The sequence below is a fragment of the Canis lupus genome, chromosome X, assembly GCF_003254725.2.
Source record: "Canis lupus dingo isolate Sandy chromosome X, ASM325472v2, whole genome shotgun sequence".
In the NCBI taxonomy this organism is placed as follows: Eukaryota; Metazoa; Chordata; class Mammalia; order Carnivora; family Canidae; genus Canis; species Canis lupus.
In genome coordinates this window covers 57,254,480-57,273,110 of record NC_064281.1, presented here as the reverse complement: position 1 = coordinate 57,273,110, position 18,631 = coordinate 57,254,480, and the positions used below count along the sequence as shown (strand labels likewise).

At 37.6% G+C, this 18,631-nt stretch overlaps 1 protein-coding gene across 5 annotated transcripts in view; it reads right to left on the bottom strand.

Annotated features, from left to right (window-relative positions):
- Window positions 1–18,631, bottom strand: part of CHIC1 (cysteine rich hydrophobic domain 1) — a 75,079-nt gene that overhangs the window by 22,287 nt on the left and 34,161 nt on the right. The gene's annotated exons all lie outside the window — the stretch shown is intronic.

Genomic DNA, 18,631 nt, shown 5'->3' with positions numbered 1-18,631 from the left:
GAATTTCCACTGAAAAGAACATGTTAAAAACAGCTAATCAGAAAAATCGTATTTAAAGGAAAAACTATCAATGAGAAGCAGCACAGTCCTAAACAAGGGGACAGAGGGTGAATTTCTCTATTTGGAGTGCACATATTTTGTAGGGAGGAAGAAAAGTTTGCAAAACCTTCAAAAAATTAAAATAAAAGATTATACATTTTCAACTCTTATTTGGAAGAGCTTTTATTAGGTTTCTGATAAAGAAGTCATTGTTACTTTTTTTAAAGATTTTATTTATTTATTCATGAGAGACAGAGAGAGAGAGAGAGAGAGAGAGAGAGAGGCAGAGACACAGGCAGAGGGAGAAGCAGGCTCCATGCAAGGATCCTCTAAAGAGGATCAGGAAAAAGGGATGCCTGGGTCGCTCAATGGTTGAGCATCTGCCTTTGGCTCAGGTCATGATCCAAGGGTCCTGGGGTGGAGTCCCACATTAGGCTCCCTGCAGGTAGCATGCTTCTCCCTCTGCCTCTCTCTCTGTGTCTCTTATGAACCAATACACAAAATCTTTAAAAAAAAGTTCAGGAAAAAGACAAGAATGTCTCTTCTCACTACTTTTATTAAACATTGTACTAGAAAGTATAGTGTGGGCAATTAGATGAAAGTAAGAAATAAAAGGCATCCAGATTGGAAAAGAAAAAGTGAAATCATCTTCATTTGCAGACATGATCCTGCATAGAGAAAACTCTAAGCGATTTGAAACTATGCTCCATAGGGTTAATGAAGTTAAAACGGTCACCAGCAAGACCCTCAGTGACTACTCCTTCTTCACAAGAATGTTATCCTTATCTTTTAGAGGCAAACAACAGGAAGAGCTTGGGTAGGCTTAGACTAGTTTGAGCTTGACCACAGACTCACACTTGTGCAGATGGACCATGGAATGTCTGACAGTAACTTCTACTTCATTATAATCTCTGCCCAAGGAGGAATTCAAACCTCATTAGCATAACATACAATGCATGTAAAGGCCTATTTCCTAAATACGTGTATATGACATTAAACCTCTACATGCAACGACAAATCCCTCCCCAACTTTTCTGAATATTCATCCTATCCCTAAATAAAAGAAATCCATTTATCTCCACTCAAGAGTCATGGCTTTGGAAGCTATTTCTCATGATTTCCTTATTTGTTGAAGTAAAGTTTTCTTTGTGTGACAACTTCACCTGATGTAGTCTGTTTGTAACTCACCAAGGAGTGAACTCACTTTAGTTGCTAGGTTACAAATTCACTAAAACATTACTTGAATAAGTAAATTCAAGTTTGCAGGAAATGAGATGTTGATAGGTAGAATTATGGCCTCCATAATCTTTACCTCCTGGAGTTATAGCTGTGAATATGTTACACTACATTGCAAAAGGGATACTGAAGATGTAATTAAAGTTGCTATTTGGCTTTAAAATAGGGAGAGATTATCCTGGATTACTATGGTGGACCTGATGTAATCTTAAAAGCTCTTAAAAGTAGAGAACTTTTGGGGCACCTGAGTGGCTCAGTGGTTGAGTGTATGCCTTTGGCACAGGTTGTAATCCTGGGGTCTTGGGATGGAGTCCCACATTGGACTCTCTGCAGGGTGTCTGCTTCTCCCTCAGCCTATGTCTCTGCCTCTCTCTCTCTCTGTGTCTCTCATGAATAAATAAAATCTTTGAAAAAGAGCAGAGAACTTTTTCTGGCACATGGAAGGACAGAGGGATTTGAAGCATGAGAAGAATTCAAACCACCATTGCTAGCTTTAAGACAGAAAGGGCCATATAAGAAGGAAATGATTTCTGCCAAAATCTGAGTTTGTAAGCAAATTCTTTCCCTCTAGAAAGAAATACAGCCCTGCCAGCACCTTGATTTTGAACTTGTGAGATCCTAATATGAGAACTCAATTCAGCCACGCTCAGACTTTTTTTTTAAGATTTATTTACCCATGAGAGACAGAGAGAGAGAGAAAGAGAGAGAGAGAGAGGCAGAGACACAGACAGAGGGAGAAGCAGGCTCCATGCAGGGAGCCTGATGCCGGACTTGATCCTGGGTCTCCAGGATCACGCCCTGGGCCGAAGGCGGTGCTGAACTGCTGAGACACCTGGGCTGCCCACACGCTCAAACTTCTGACTATGAAATAATAAAAGGTATTGTTCTAAGCCATTAAGTTTGTTACACTAGATAGAAAAATATAAGGATCAACCTATAAAAATCAATTGTATTTGTATACACTAGTAATGAACAATCTGAAAAGGAGAGTAACAGACTTTTTACAATATATTAAGAATAAAATATTTAGAAATAAATTTGATAAAGTATAAGACTTATAAATTGAAAAACAAAAAAAAAACTCTCCTAAAATACCCTAAAGAAGAGGTAAATAAATGGAGAGATATCCTATGTTCATGAATCAGAAGACTCCTGGAATAGCATTCACAACAATGATGCTGGAACAATTGGATATCCAAAAGAAAAATTATAAACTCAGATACCTATCTCACACCATGCACAAAAATTAATTCAAAATGGATCAAAGACCTAACCATAAGAGTTAAAAATTTAAAACTATAATATAGGAGTAAATCTTTGTGATCTTGAGTTAGGCAAAGCCCTTTTAGATATGATGCAAAAAGTACAAGCAAGAAAAATTTAAATATGACGTAATCAAAATTTAAAATTTTTGTGTGTCAAAGATATCAAGAAAGTGAGAGTCCTTCCAGAATGGCCATGTGGGGATCTTAGGAAAATCTCTTCCTTGTAGAGACAACTATTAAACTGATCAGTATTAGCAAGGATACTCAATCAAATGTTCCAGAGACTGATCAAAGGGATTACAATAGATTGAGAAGTATTTATTCAACAAAGTTATAGATAATAGCTAAGAATACTGGGAGGCCTTGGTAATGATGCTAGGCAATACACCCATATCTCCATTGCTCTACCTTGTGGAAGGTACTACTATTTTAACAAGGTTGGGAGCTGAGTGCCAGGTGGTTCCCCATAGCTCCTAGCTCCCTGGAGTGGAACTGCTTTCCTGGGTAGTTTCGGCACGGCAACAACTCTGTGTTGCAGAAAGTCTACATTGCATGGGTTGTGGCAGCAGGGGAGCATCCACTTCCCTACTGTCAACTTTGCAAAATTGGCAAAACAGTTGGTGAAGAGAGCAGTCCCTCTTTTTGGCACATATCCATATTGTGGGAAAACTGATTTACTTGGCTAGACAACTAAGTGGCAGTTCCCATCTTCCAAGGGCAGACATATTCTGGGTAGATTTGATAGATGGTGAATATTAGCAGATCACACCCTCTGGCTCTGGGCTAAAAAAACCCACAGCTAATATCATACCAAATAAGAAAAAAATCATAAGTCCCAAAATTATACCAAAGACTGAAAGTTTTTCTTCTAGGACAGGAAAAAGACAATGATGCCCATGTTTGCCACTTCTATTTAACACACTACTGGAAATTCTAGACAGGTCAGTTAGGCAAGAAAAGCAGACAGGGGATCCCTGGGTGGTGCAGCGGTTTGGCGCCTGCCTTTGGCCCAGGGCACGATCCTGGAGACCCGGGATCGAATCCCATGTCGGGCTCCCGGTGCATGGAGCCTGATTCTCCCTCTGCCTATGTCTCTGCCTCTCTCTCTCTCTGTGTGTGTGTGACTATCATAAATAAATTAAAAAAAAAGAAAAAAAGAAAAGAAAAGACATTTAAATTGGAAAGGAAGAAGTAAAATTATCTCTGTTGGCAGGTGATATTATCTTATGTGTAGAAAATACAAAAAAAATACAAAAAAATCTATTAGTGCTAACAAACAAATTCAGTAATGTTTCATGATACAAAATCAACATGCAAAATTCAGTTGCATTTCTAGACAATAATAATAATTCAAAAAAGAAATTAAGAAAATAATTACATTTACAATAGCACCAAAAAGAATAAAATACTTAATAATAAACTTAAAGAGGTGAAAGACTGGTAACACAGAAAACTACAAAACCTTGTTAAAAGAATTTAAAAACCTAAATAAATGTAAAGGCATCCTATGTTCATGGGCTACATGACTTAATATTGCTAAGATGACAGTGTTGTCCAAAATGATCTATAGATTCAATGCAATCCTTATTGGAATCCCAGTGACTTTTTTGTAGAAATAGAAAAACATCCTAAAATTCATATGGAATCAAGAGACCACTATTAGGCAGCAATCTTGAAAATGAACAAATATGAAAGACTCACATCTCCTGATTCCATAACTTATTACAAAGCAATAGTAACCAAAACACAAACCAACAAACATGGTACTGGAATAAAGATAGATATATAGACCAATGGAATAGAGTAGAGCCCAGAAATAAACCTTTGAATGTATACGGTCAACTTCAACTGTTTTTTGACAAGAGTGCCAACCATTCAATGGGGGAAAAGGAATAGTCTTCAATAAATGCTGCAAGGAAAACTGGATATCCACATGCAAAAAATATTAAGCTGGACCCTACATTTACACCATATACAAATATTAACTCAAAATGGACTAAAGAACCAAACATAAGAGTGAAAACTATAAAAGTCTGTGAAGAAAATATCAGAGACAATCTTTGTGACATTGGATTTTACAATAATTTCTTGGCTATGACACTGAAAGCACAGGCGAAAAAGGAGAAAATAGTTTAATTGGACTTCATCAAAATTAACAACTTTTATGCATCAAATGACACTACTATCAAGAGAGTGAAAAGATAATCTACAGAATGGAGGAAAATATTTGCAAATCATGCATCTGATAAGGGATTAATAACCCGAATATATAAAAACTATAAACCAGAATATAAACCATTTTATTTTATATATAAACCAGAATATATAAAAACTGCCCCAACTCAACAACAAAAAACAGCTTAGATGCAAAATGAACAAAATACCTAATACTAGAAATGGCCAATAGCACATGTAAAAATGCTCAACCCTAGTCAGAGAAATGCAAATCATAATCACAGTAAAACAACACTTCACACCTATCTGAGTGGCTATTATCAATAAAATGGAAAATAGCTAATGTTGGTGAAGATCTGCAGAAATTGGAATCTTTGTGCATTACTGATGGGAATGTAAAATGGTGTAGCTCCAATGGAAGTTTGGCAGTTTCTCAAAATGTTAAATAATTGCCATGTGATCCAGCAATTCTACTCCTATGTATAGTTCCCAAAAGAACTGAAAGCAGGACTTGACCAGATATTTGTATGGCAATGTTAAATGCAGTATTATTCACAATAGACAAAAGGTAGAAAGAATTCAGGTGTCCATCAACTGATGAGTGGATAAACAATGTGGAATATATATAGAATGGACTGTTATTCAGCCAAATAAAGGAATGAAGTTCTAAAACATGCTATGACATGGATGAACCTTGAAGACATTATGCTAAGTGAAATAAGCTAAGTGATTTAATGCCAGGACAAATATGGAATTACTCTATTTATATGAGGTATCCAGGATAGGCAAATTTGTAGATACAGAAAGTAGATTAGAGGTTATCAGGGTCTGAGGGGAAGGGGAATGAGGAGTTATTACTTAATGGCTACAGAGTTTCTGCTAAAAAGTCATGAAAAAGATTTGGAAATAGGTAATAGTACTTACATTGTGAATGTAATTAATGCCACTGAATCCTTAAAAATGGTAAATGTTATGTGTATTTTACCACTATAACACATTTTCAGAAAAATCCAGTAAGCACAGTAGAAACCAAAAAAAAAAAAGATATCATTAGTTGACCAAAATATAAGTAATTTCTGTACAATATAGATGACCCCATCCTTAAATGAAAAACTGAACTCTAAAAAATTATAGCCTGACTGCAGACATCTTGGTATGAAGGTATAGAAGCCTGAAAAAGAAATAAAGATGAATTTGAAGTAACTTTAAATGTGCACAGCAAGGAGGACATATGCACCCAAAAGAAATTAAGATTCTTTTTTTTTAGATTTTCTTTATTTATTCATGAGACACACACATACACACAGAGGCAGAGACACAGGCAGAGGGAGAAGCAGGCTCCACGTAGGGAGCCTGACGTGGGACTCGATCCCGGGTCTCCAGGATCACGCCCTGGGCTGAAGGCAGCACTAAACCGCTGAGCCACCTGGGCTACCCAGAAATTAAGATTCTTATAATAAAGGAATATAATATGCCATGCCATGACCAGAAATTTAAAAAAGAAATTATGTTGTCAATGGCTCATTAATATCTACAAGGAGACAAATTATTAAAAAGAATCAAATGGAATTCTGGAGTTGAGAAGTACAAAACTGATATAAAAGAAGAGAAAGTAAGTTTGAGCTGAACAATAATCAGTGAACTTGAAGACAGATCAGAAGATAATATGTAATCTCAAAGCACAGAAAAATAGAATGAAAGAAAACGAAAAGAGCCTCAGAGAAATGTTAGACATCATTAAAGGCACTAACATACATATATTGGGAGTATCAGAAAAATACGAAAACAAAACAGAATATTTAAAGAAATAATGTGAAAATTTCTACATTTAGTGAAAAACACTTATATTTCTAGGAAGCTAAAGAGCTCCAAGCAGGAATAAACCACAAGGAGATCCGGAGCAGATACATAACAGTATATATTGAAAAACAGAAAACAGAAAATCATGAAAGTAGCAAGATGAAATGACTCATTACTTACAAGGAAACTACAGTAGGATAAATAGCTGATGTCTGATTAGAAACAATGTAAGGGGGCACTTGGGTGGCTCAATGGTTGAGCGTCTGCCTTTGGCTCAGGGCATGAACAAGCTTGAAAAGGATGGGGGCAGCCTGGGTGGCTCAGAGGTTTAGAGCCTGCCTTCAGCCCAGGACCTGATCCTGGAGACCCAGGATCAAGTCCCATGTCGGGATCCTTGCAGGGAGTCTGCTTCTCCCTCTGCCTATGTCTCTGCTTCTCTCTGTGTGTCTCTCATGAGTAAATAAATAAAATCTTTTAAAAAAGAAACAATATAGGACAGAAGACAGTAGGATAAAAAATTGAAAGTGATGAAGGAAAAAAAGATTGTCAACCAAGAAGCCCATATGCATCAAAATTAACTTTAGAAAATTAAGGTAATTCATTTAGGCATATAAAGGCTTCAAAGTCATCTCTTCTGCCCACATATCAAGAAAAAAAAAAAAACAGAACAACCTGAAAGCCAACTCCTATTAGATTCATCAGAGTAGAAACACAGGAGAAGAAAACTGTGGGAACCAGGACAAGGGTAGCAGCACCTGAACTTGATGAATTGCTGGAAGCTCAGTAGAGACAAGTTTGAGAGTTAAAAATCCCAAAAGGGCCCAGTCGTGGGGAAGACTCCCACAGTTTGAGTTTTGTTACCAGGAGCCCTCTCAGGTTCTCACAGTGACTGGGGAAAAATCCCTTCATCTTTCTAGTAGGGAAAGGGAAAGAACAGCCACTTTTAAGTATGCCCAGAACATTCTGTTCTTAAAGATTGTTCTTAAGAGAAACTATTGTACCAGAGCCTAGCCAATCTTGGGGAAGGGAAATATACAACTCCAGCACCCTCTAGCCTTCCTGTCCCACTGAAAGGGGAAAATAAAACAGAATGAAACAAACTGGGAAGCACTTAAAAGAGCACAGCTCCAGGGCACAGGGGCACTAAAAAACTGGCCAAATCATAGTACTACAGAATACTTTCAGTCTTCCAACACTGTATCACTTCATCAATAAGGTGTCTTATAATATGGGAATACAACTGAAAGAATCATGCATCTCAGACAATATAAAAAATAAATCATATGGATGAAAAGTATAGCATAGGGAATATAGTCAATAATATTGTAATAATTTAGTAAGATGACACATGGTAACTATACTTATTGTGTTAATAAGCACTGTGCAATGTAGAGAATTGCTGAATCACTATGTTGTACACTTGAAACTAATATATCATTATATGACAACTATACTTCAAAAGACAAAAAATAAAAATAGGCAAAAAGTGAAGATAATTTACCTGCAGTACCCTACACTAGAGAATTTATTAAATAGTTATATTAGATTAAAAAACAAAAAAGAAATCTCTAGGGAAATCTAAAGAAAACAGGCCAGACAAACACAAGGACCCACTGGGGAAAGTTTAGCCTTCAACAGTGCCAACTACCGCAAACAGTAAATACAGCCAAATGCCTCACCTTACATTACCTTGTAAGAAATGTTAAAAGTTAAAATCTTATTTAAAGCCCTATTTACCTCAGTTTCTTTCACCTAGTACATATGTGTGGCTTTCAAACAAAAAGTAGAAGTCATACTAAAAGACACTGCAAGCATCAGAACCAGGCACAGAAATGGCAGAGATGCTGAAATGATCAGACTGGAAATATCAATCAACCAAAATTAATATGCCACATGTAATGCAAAAAGTGGACAACATGAAAGAACAGTAATGTTAGCAGAGAAATGGCAACTATAAGAAAAAATCAAAAGGAAATGGCAGAAAGCCAAAATACTATAACAGAAAGAATGTCATTGATCGGCTCTATCAATAGACTGGACATGGCTGAGGTAAGTATCAGTGAAGGTTGAAGATATACCAACAGAAACTTTCAAAACTAAAATAAAAGAAAAAATACATAGAATATTCCAGAACTAGGGGCCAATTATAAAAGGAGCAATAGATACCTAACAGAAATGTCAGAAGGTAAAGAGAGAAAGGAACAGAGGAAATATTTCAAGTTACAGTGACAAGATAATTTCCCAAAATTAATGAAAGGCATCAAACCATAGGTTGAGGAAGTTCAGAGAGTACAAAGCTAGATACTCAAAAATCTATACCTAGTCCTCTCCTATTTAAACTGCAGAAAATCAAGGAAGAATCTTGAACAAAGCCAGAAGAGAAAAATGCCTTACATATAAAGGAGCAAAATAATAGTTACATCAGACATCTCTTTAGAAACCATGTGAGATAAGAAGAGTGGAATGAAATATTTAACGTGTTAAAATGTATCACCAACCTGGAATTCCATATCTAGCAAAGAAATACAGACTTTCTCAGACAAAAAATTAAGGGAACTTGTCACCAGTAGAATTACCTTGTAAGAAATGTTAAAAGAAGTTCTTCAGAGAAAAGGAAAATGCTATATTTAAGACAATTAGATCTTCAAGAAGGGTTATAGAAGGAAAAAAATGAAGATAAAATAAAATAGTTTATTTCTATTATTCCTTTTTTTAAATAAAAGTGTTCATGTTTTTCAATTTGAGGGTTAAATTGGGGGTATTTCTCTTATTCTTAATTGATCTAGGAGGTAACAATTTGTTAAAAATAATAATAATGTATTTAATGATTATAGCTTATGGATAAGTAAAACAAATAGCAGCAATGTTATAAGGGATGGAAAGAAGGAACTGGAAATACTCTGTAAATAAGGTACTTCCACGACCTGGGAAGTGGTATTGTGTTATATGAAACTGGTCTTGAATTGGTTGTATATATATATATATATACTACAAACTCACTTTAGTTGGCAACCCTCTCCCAAAAAGGATTATAAAGATTATAAATCCTTTTTGATATGCTAAGGGAAGATAAAAAATGATATCATACAAAATACTCAATTAAAATCATACAAGACAGAAAAAGACTAGGAGACAAAAACAGGAACAAAGAACACGAGCAATGAAGAGAAAATAGTTAACGAGCATGGTATATATTAATCCAACTATATCAATAATCCCTTTAAAAAGGCTGCAGTGCAGTAGATGGCAGAAGAGTAGGAGTCCTCAACTCACCTGGTCCCATCAGCTTACCTAGATAACTTTCAAAACATCCTGAACACCTATGAATTTGACTTCAGATTTAGAAACAATGGCCGGAATGCTACAGAGAGAAAAGTTTTCACCTCTAGCAAGGTAGGAAGGTGAGATAAATATATAAATGAGAAAGAAGAAAAGAAAGAAAGAGAAAAGAAAGAAAAGAAAAGAAAAGAAAAGAAAGAAAAAGAAAGAAAGAAAGAAAGAAAGAAAGAAAGAAAGAAAGAAAGAAAGAAAGAAAGAAGTGGGGGAGGGGCACTATGAGGAGCCGGGCTAAAATCTAGCAGTGAAAGCCTCCAGGACACCAAAGCTCAGCAGCCCTGGAGAAGTGGGAACTTTAAAAATCCGCACCAGATTTTTCCCTGACAGAAAAGTGCTTAGCAGGGAAATCGGGCAGAATCGCAGGAGGGTCAGTGAAGCCTCCAGTTTCCTGAGTCACTAACAGAGGAAGTGCGCTTGGGGGAAAGGGGGGAAAGCGCACCACAAACAGTGGGCCCATCTCAGTAAAGGGCTGGAGCGTGCACCCCTTTGGGGGAAGCCAGTCAGCTCTGGACGGAGGTGGCTGTGCCCCGTTGCCTTTGGGAGAGGTGGCCCCTGGGAGCACAATTCTAGCAGCACAGGGCCCCAGATAACAGGGCACCCGAGCAGACAAAGCCAGCAATCCTGCATTCTCCCTGGGACAGGTGGAACCAGGGCGGACACAGGACAGTGAGAACTCTCCTGCCGCTGGGTGTCCCACAAGCTGTGCAGATCAGTGCACCTGCGCCAGCCCCGGGAGCATCTAGAGCATGCGGACTGGGAGACTGCACTAGTTACTAGAGGGGCGCTGACTCCAGAACTGGAAATCTGGCCACCACCATTGTGTTTTCCCTTCTTGTTTCACCTTATGCCTGGGAGGGGAGGGGCCGCCAGGGAACAAAGGCCTCACAGCATAAACAGCTCACACTGAGCCCAGCACCTGGTAGGGGGCGGGGCATCTTCCCAAGGCATACACACCTGAGAATCAGCACAGCAGACCCCTCCCCCAGGAGACCAGCTGGAAGGACAGGGGAAGAGCAAGTTATTGACAAAGCAGCTCAGCAAAGCTCCAGGACCAAGGGAAAATCAAAGGAATATAATATATAGAAGTAGAGGGTCCCCCCGTTTTAAAAGTTTTTTCCCCATTCTTTTCCTTTACAATTACAACTGATTTTTATATGACACTAAAAATTTCCAGTAGTTTTTTTCATATAGACTTCATTATCCCTCCACTACAACTTCTTCACCACCATCTCCCAGTCCCCCAACTTTTAAAATTTTTTTCCTCTTTACTTTTGTTTTTTTTTTCTTCTTTGGGATTTTTGGCCATTTATTTTTTTCTACTTTGTTTTAAAATTTGTTTTTCACATTAGTGGTCCTTTGGTGTTATTTTGTTCTGATCTTCTTTTTCATTTTCTGGTCTCTGACCTCGTCAAAACCATATAGGGTGAAATTTACTTAGTTTGTGGTTGATATTCTTGCCTCACCCTACTCATACACCCACTCTGCACTGAACAAAATGAATAGAAGGAAGAATTCACCACGAAACAATCAGAAACAGTACTCTCTGCCACAGAGTTACAGAATATGGATTACAATTCAATGTCAGAAAACTACTTCAGAAGCACAATTATAAAACTACTGGTGGCTCTGGAAAAAAGCATAAAGGACTCTAGAGACATTGTTACTGCAGAATTTAGATCTAATCAGGCCAAAATTAAAAATAAATTAAATGAGATGCAATCCAAACTGCAGGTCCTAACGGCTAGATTAATGTGGTAGAAGAAAGAGCAACATAGAAAACAAGTTGATGGTGAGGAAGGAAGCTGAGGAAAAAAGAGAAAAACAATTAACAGCCCATAAAGAAAGGCTAAGAGAATTAAATGATAGCCTGAGAAGGAACAACCTACGAATAATTGGGGTTCCAGAAGATGCCAAGAGGGAGAAAGAGACAGAAAGTATGTTTGAACAAATGAGAGCTGAGAACCTCATTGTCCTAAAGATGAGGGCTAATGAGGTAGAAGAAAGAGTGAGTGACATAGAAGACAAGTTGATGGCAAGGAATGAAGCTGAGGAAAAAAGAGAAAAGCAATTAAATGACCATGAGGAAAGGTTAAGAGAAATAAATGACAGCCTCAAAAGGAAAAATCTACGTTTAATTGGGGTTCCAGAGGGCGCCGAGAGGACAGAGGACCAGAAAGCATATTTGAACAATTCACAGCTGAGAACTTCCCTAATTTCAGGAGGGAAACGGGAATTAAGATGCAGGAGATAGAGATCTCCCCCCAAATCAATAAAAACCATTCAACACCATGACATTTAATAGTGAAACCTGCAGATCCCAAAGAAAAGAGAAAATCCTTAAAGCGGTGAGAGACAAGATTCTTAACTTATATGGGGAGAAATATCAGATTAACAGCAGACCTCTCCACAGACCTGGCAGGCTAGGTAGGACTGGCAGGATGTACTCAGGGTATTAAATGAGAACAATATGCAGCCAAGAATACTTTATCCCACAAGGCTCTCATTCAGAATAGAAGGAGAGATATAGAGTTTCCAAAATATGCAGAAACTGGAAGAATATGTGACCACCAAACCAGCTCTGCAGGAAATATTAAGGAGGACACTGCAAAAGAAAGAGGAAGCCCAAAGAAATAATCTGCAGAAACAGGAGCTGAACAGGCATTATGATTACACTAAATTCGTTATCTTTCAAGTTACTCTGAATGTGAAGGGCTAAATGATCGCATCAAAAGATGCAGGGTATCGCACTGGATATAAAAGCAAGACATCTTGATTTGCTGTCTAAAAAGGACTCATTGTAGACCAAAGGTCACCTCCAGCCTGAAAATGAAAGGGTGGAGAACCATTTACCATTAAAATGGTCCTCAAAAGGAGCTGTGCTAGCAATCCTCATCTCAGATAGATTAAGGTCTATCCCAAAGACTGTACTAAGAGATGAAGAGGGACATTATATCATACTTAAAGGGTCTATCCAACAAGAAGACCTAAGAATCATGAATATTTATGCCCCTAATGTGGGAGCTGCCAAGTGTATCGATCAATTAATAACCAAAGTAAAGAGATACTTAGATAATTATACCCTAATAGTAGGAGACTTCAACATGGCCCTTTCTGCAAATGACAGATATCCTAAGCAGGACATTACCAAAGAAACAAGGGCCTTAAATGATACACTGGACCAGATAGATTTCACAGATATTTATAGAACTTTCTATCTGAATGCAACTGAATACACATTCTTCTCATGTACACATGGAACTGTCTCCAGAATAGACCACATACTGGGTCATAAATCAGCACTCAACCAATACCAAAAGATTGGGATAGTCCCCTGCATATTTTCAGATCATAATGCTTTGAAACTTGAACTCAATCACGAAAAGAAATTTGGAAGAAACTTAAACACGTGGAGGTTCAAGAGCATCTACTAAAAGATGAATGGGTCAACCAGGAAATTACAGAATAATTAAAAAGATTCATGGAAACTAATGAGAATGAAGATATAACGGTTCAAAACCATTGGAATACAGCAAAAACAGTCCTAAGAGGGAAATACATTGCAATACAAGCCTCCCTCAAAAAACTGGAAAAAAAAATCAAATACACAAGATAACCTCACACCTAGACGAACTAGAGAAAGAACAGCAAATAAAACCTACACCAAGCAGAAGAGAGTTAATAATGATTCAAACAGAACTCAATGAAATAGGGGCCAGAAGAACTGTGGAACAGATCAACAAAACCAGGAGTTGGTTCTTTGAAAGAATTAATAAGATAGATAAACCATTAGCCAGCCTATTAAAAAGAAAAAAGACTCAAATTAATACAATCATGAATGAAAGAGGAGAGATCACAACCAGTACCAAGGAAATAGAAACAATTTAAAAAATATATTATAAGCAGCTCTACGCCAACAAATTAGGCAATCTAGAAGAAATGGATGCATTTCTGGAAAACCACAAATTACCAAAACTGGAACAGTAAGAAATAGAAAACCTGAGCAGCCAATAATCAGTGAAGAAATTGAAGCAGTCATCAAAAACCTCCCAAGACACAAAGTCCAGGGCCAGATGACTTCTCAGGGGAATTCTATCAAATGTTTAAGAATAAATAATACTGATTCTACTAAAGCTGTTCCAAAGGATAGAAAGAGACAGAATACTTCCAAATTCGTTTTATGAGGCCACCATCACCTTCATTACAAAACCAGACAAAGACCACACCAAAAAGGAGAATTATACACCAATATCCCTGATAAACACAGATGCATCAATTCTCAACAAGATACTAGCCAATAGGGTCCAACAGTACATTAATAAGATTATTCACCATGACCAAGTGGCATTTATCTGGGGATGCAAGTTGGTTCAACACTCGTAAAACAACCAACGTGATAGATCATATCAATAGGAGAGAAAATAAGAACCATATGATTCTCCCAATAGATGCAGAAAAAGCATTTAACAAAATACAGCATCCATTCCTAATCAAAACTCTTCCGACTGTAGGGATAGAGGGAACATTCCTCAGCATCTTAAAGCCATCTATGAAAAGCCCACAGCAATTATCATTCTCAATGGGGAAACACTGAGATCTTTTCCCCTAAGATCAGGAACATGATAGGAATGTTCACTCTCAGCACTGTTATTCAACATAGTACTAGAAGTCCTAGCCTCAGCAATCAGGCAACAAAAAGATATAAAAGGCAATCAAATTGACAAAGAAGTCAAACTCTCCCTCTTTGCAGATGACATACTCTACAGAGAAAATCCAAAAGAGTCCACCCCAAGATTACTAGAACTCATACAGCAATTTGCCAATATGACAAGATACAAAATCAATGCACAGAAATCAGTGGCATTCCTATACACTAACAAAGAGACTGAAGAAAGAGAAATTAAGGAGTCAATCCCATTGAGAATTTAAACCAAATGCATAATATACCTAGGAATAAACCTAACCAAAGAGGGAAAGGATCTATACCCTAAAAACTACAGAACACTTCTGAAAGTAATTGAGGAAGACACAAAGAGATGGAAAAATATTCCATGCTCATGGATTGGAAGAATCAATATTGTGAAAATGTCTATGCTACCCAGGGCAATTTACACGTCAATGCAGTCCCTATCAAAATACCATAGACTTTCTTCAGAGAGTTGGAACAAATCACATTAAGATTCATGTGGAATTAGAAAAGACCCCAAACAGTCAGGGAAAATTGAAAAAGAAAACCAGAGCCAGGGGCATCACAATGCCCAATTTCAAGTTGTACTACAAAGCTTGATCATCAAGACAGTGTGGTACTGGCACAAAAACAGACACAAAGATCAATGGAACAGAATTCTAGAGAACCCAGAAATGGGCCCTCAACTCTATGGTTAACTAATATTTGACAAAGCAGGGAAGGCTATCCACTGGAAAAAGGACAGTCTCTTCAATAAATGGTGCTGGGAAAATTGCACAGCCACATGCAGAAGAATGAAACTAGACCATTCTCTTATACCATACAGAAAGGTAAACTCAAATGGATGAAAGATCTAAATATGAGACAAGAATCCATCAAAATCCTAGATGAGAACACAGGCATTGTGTATTTGATTTTTTGAACTTGGCCACAGCAACTTTTTGCAAGATACATCTATGAAGGCAAGGGAAACAAAAGCAAAAATGAACTATTGGGACTTCATCAAGATAAAAAGCTTCTACACAGCATGAGAAACAGTCAACAAAACTAAAAGACAACCTACAGAATGGGAGAAGATATTTGCAAATGACATACCAGATAAAGGGCAGTATCTAAGATCTATAAATAACTTATTAAACTCAACACCCAAGAACCAAGCAATCCAATCATGAAATGGGCAAAAGACATGAACAGAGATTTCACCAAAGAAGACATACACATGGCCAACAAACCCATGAGGAAATGTTCCGCATCACTTGTCATCAGGGAAATACAAATCCAAACCACAATGAGATACCACCTCACACCAGTGAGAATGGGGAAAATTAACAAGACAGGAAACAACAAATGTTGGAGAGGATGTGGAGAAAGGGGAACCCTCTTGTACTGTTGGTGGGAATGTGCACTGGTACAGCCACTCTGGAAAACTGTGTGGAGGTTCCTCAGAGAGTTAAAAATAGAGCTACCCGGGACGCCAGGGTGGCTCTGCAGTTTGGCGCCTGCCTTTAGCTCAGGATGTGTTCCTGGAGTCCCAGGATCGAGTTCCACATTGGGTTTCCTGCATGGAGCCTGCTTCTTCCTCCACCTGTGTCTCTGCCTCTCTTTGTGTGTCTCTCATGAATAAATAAATAAAATCTTTTAAATAATTGTAAAAAGAAATAGAGCTACCCTACAACCCTGCAATTGCACTGTTGGAGATTTACCCCAAAGATACAGATGCAGTAAAGACTGAGACACCTGTACCTCAATGTTTATAGCAGCAATATCTACAATAGCCAAACTGTGGAAGGAGCCTGTTTTCCATCGACAGACGAATGGATAAAGAAGATATGGTATATATATATATATATATATATATATATATATATATATATATACACACACACACACACATATACACACACACACACAATGGAATATTAGCCATTAGAAATGATGAATACCCATTTGCTTCGATATGGATGGAACTGGAGGGTATTATGCTGAGTGAAGTAAGTGAATCAGAGAAGGACAATCATCATATGGCTTAACTCATATGAGGAATATAAAAGATAGTAAAAGGGATTATACGGGAAAGGAGAGAAAATGAATGGGAAAAATCAGAGAGGGTGACAACACATGGGAGACTCCTAACTCTGGGAAATGAACAAGGGGTCGTGGAAGGGAACGTGAGCAGGGGGGTGTGACTGGGTGACGAGCACTGAGGGGGGCACTTGAAGGGATGAGCACTGGGTGTTATACTATATGTTGGCAAACTCAACTCCAATAAAAAATATACATAAAATAGAAATCTGCAATTTCTAAGATTTTATTCATCTTTTAGAGATAGTAAGAGCCAGAGAGAGAGCACATGAGCAGAGGGCAGGGATAGAGGCAGAAGGAGACACCCCACTAAGCAGGGTGCCCAACATAGGGGTTCATCCCAGAAACCCAGGATCATGACCTGAGTTAGGCAGACGCCTAACTGACTGAGCCACCGAGGCACACCACCTAGAAATACTTTAAGTCACAGCTTTGGATTTTGTGAAAAGAATTAAATAGCTTAGTTTCATTTAAATTTACTTCAGTACTCCATTTATACTTCATTTAGTTAAAATGATGGGAATTCAAATCCAGACAAAGACCCTACCAAAAAGGAGAATTACAGACCAATATCGCTGATGAACAAGGATGCCAAAATTCTCACCAAGATACTAGCTAACAGGATCCAATAGTCCATTAAAGCATTATTCACCATGAACAAGTGGGATTTATTTCTGGCTTGCAAGGTTGGTTCAACATCTGTAAATCAATCAATATGATTCAACACATAATAAAAGGACAAGAATCACAGAATCCTCTGAAGTCATGCAGAAAAAGCATTTGACAAAATACAACATTTCTTCTTGATAAAAACTGTCAGCAGTGTAGGGAAAGAAGGAACATACCTCAATAACATAAAAACCACATAGAAGGACCTACAGAGAATATCATCCCCAATGGAGAAAAACTGAGAGCTTTTCCCTTAAGGTCAGGAAAGCAACAGGGATGTCCACTCTCACCACTGTTATTCAACATAGTATTGGAAGTCCTAGCCTCAGCAATCAGATATCAAAAAGAAATAAAATGCATCCCAATAGTCAGATAAATAAATCTTTCATTCTTAGCAGCCAACATTATACTGTATATAGAAAACTCAAGACTCAAATACAAAAATTGCTAGAGTTCATACTTGAATTCAGCAAAGCCACAGGATACAAAATTGATGCACAGAAGTCAGCTGCAGTTCTATACATTAACAATGAGACAAAAGAAAGAGAAATAAGGAATCAACCCCATTTACAATTGAACCAAAACCATAAGATACCTAGGAATAAACCTAACCAAAGAGGTAAAGGATCTGCACTCTGAAAACTATAAAACACTTATGAAAGAAATTGAGGGAGACACAAAGAAATGGAAAAACATTCCATGCTCATGGAATAGAAGAACAAATATTAAATATTGTTCAACTGTCTATGCTATCCAGAGCAATCTACACATTCACTGCAGTCCCTGTCAGAATACCAGCAGCATTTTTCACAGAGCTGGAACAAACAATCTTAAAGTTTGTATGGAACCAGAAAAGACCCTGAATAGCCACAGGAACACTGAAAAAGGTAACCAAAGCTGGAGGCATCACAATTCCAGGCTTCAAGACATATTACAAAGCTGTAACCATTAAAAGACAGTATGGCACTGGCACAAAAACAGACATACAGATCAGTGGGAACAGTATAGAGAACCCAGAAATGGACCTCAACCCTATGGTCAACTAATCTTCGACAAAGTAGGAAAAAATATCCAATGGAAAAAAGACAGTCTCTTCAAGAAATGGTGCTGGGAAAATTGGACAACCACATGTAGAAGAGTGAAGCTGGACCACTTTCTTACACCTTACATAAAAATAAGCTCAAAATGGATGAAAGACCTAAATGTGAGACAGGAATCCATAAAAATCCTAGAGGAGAACACAAGCAGAAATCATTCTCAGCTTGGCTGTAACATGCTAGACATGTCTCCAAGGCAAGAGAAACAAAAGCAAAAATGAACAACTGGAATTTGATCAAAATAAAAA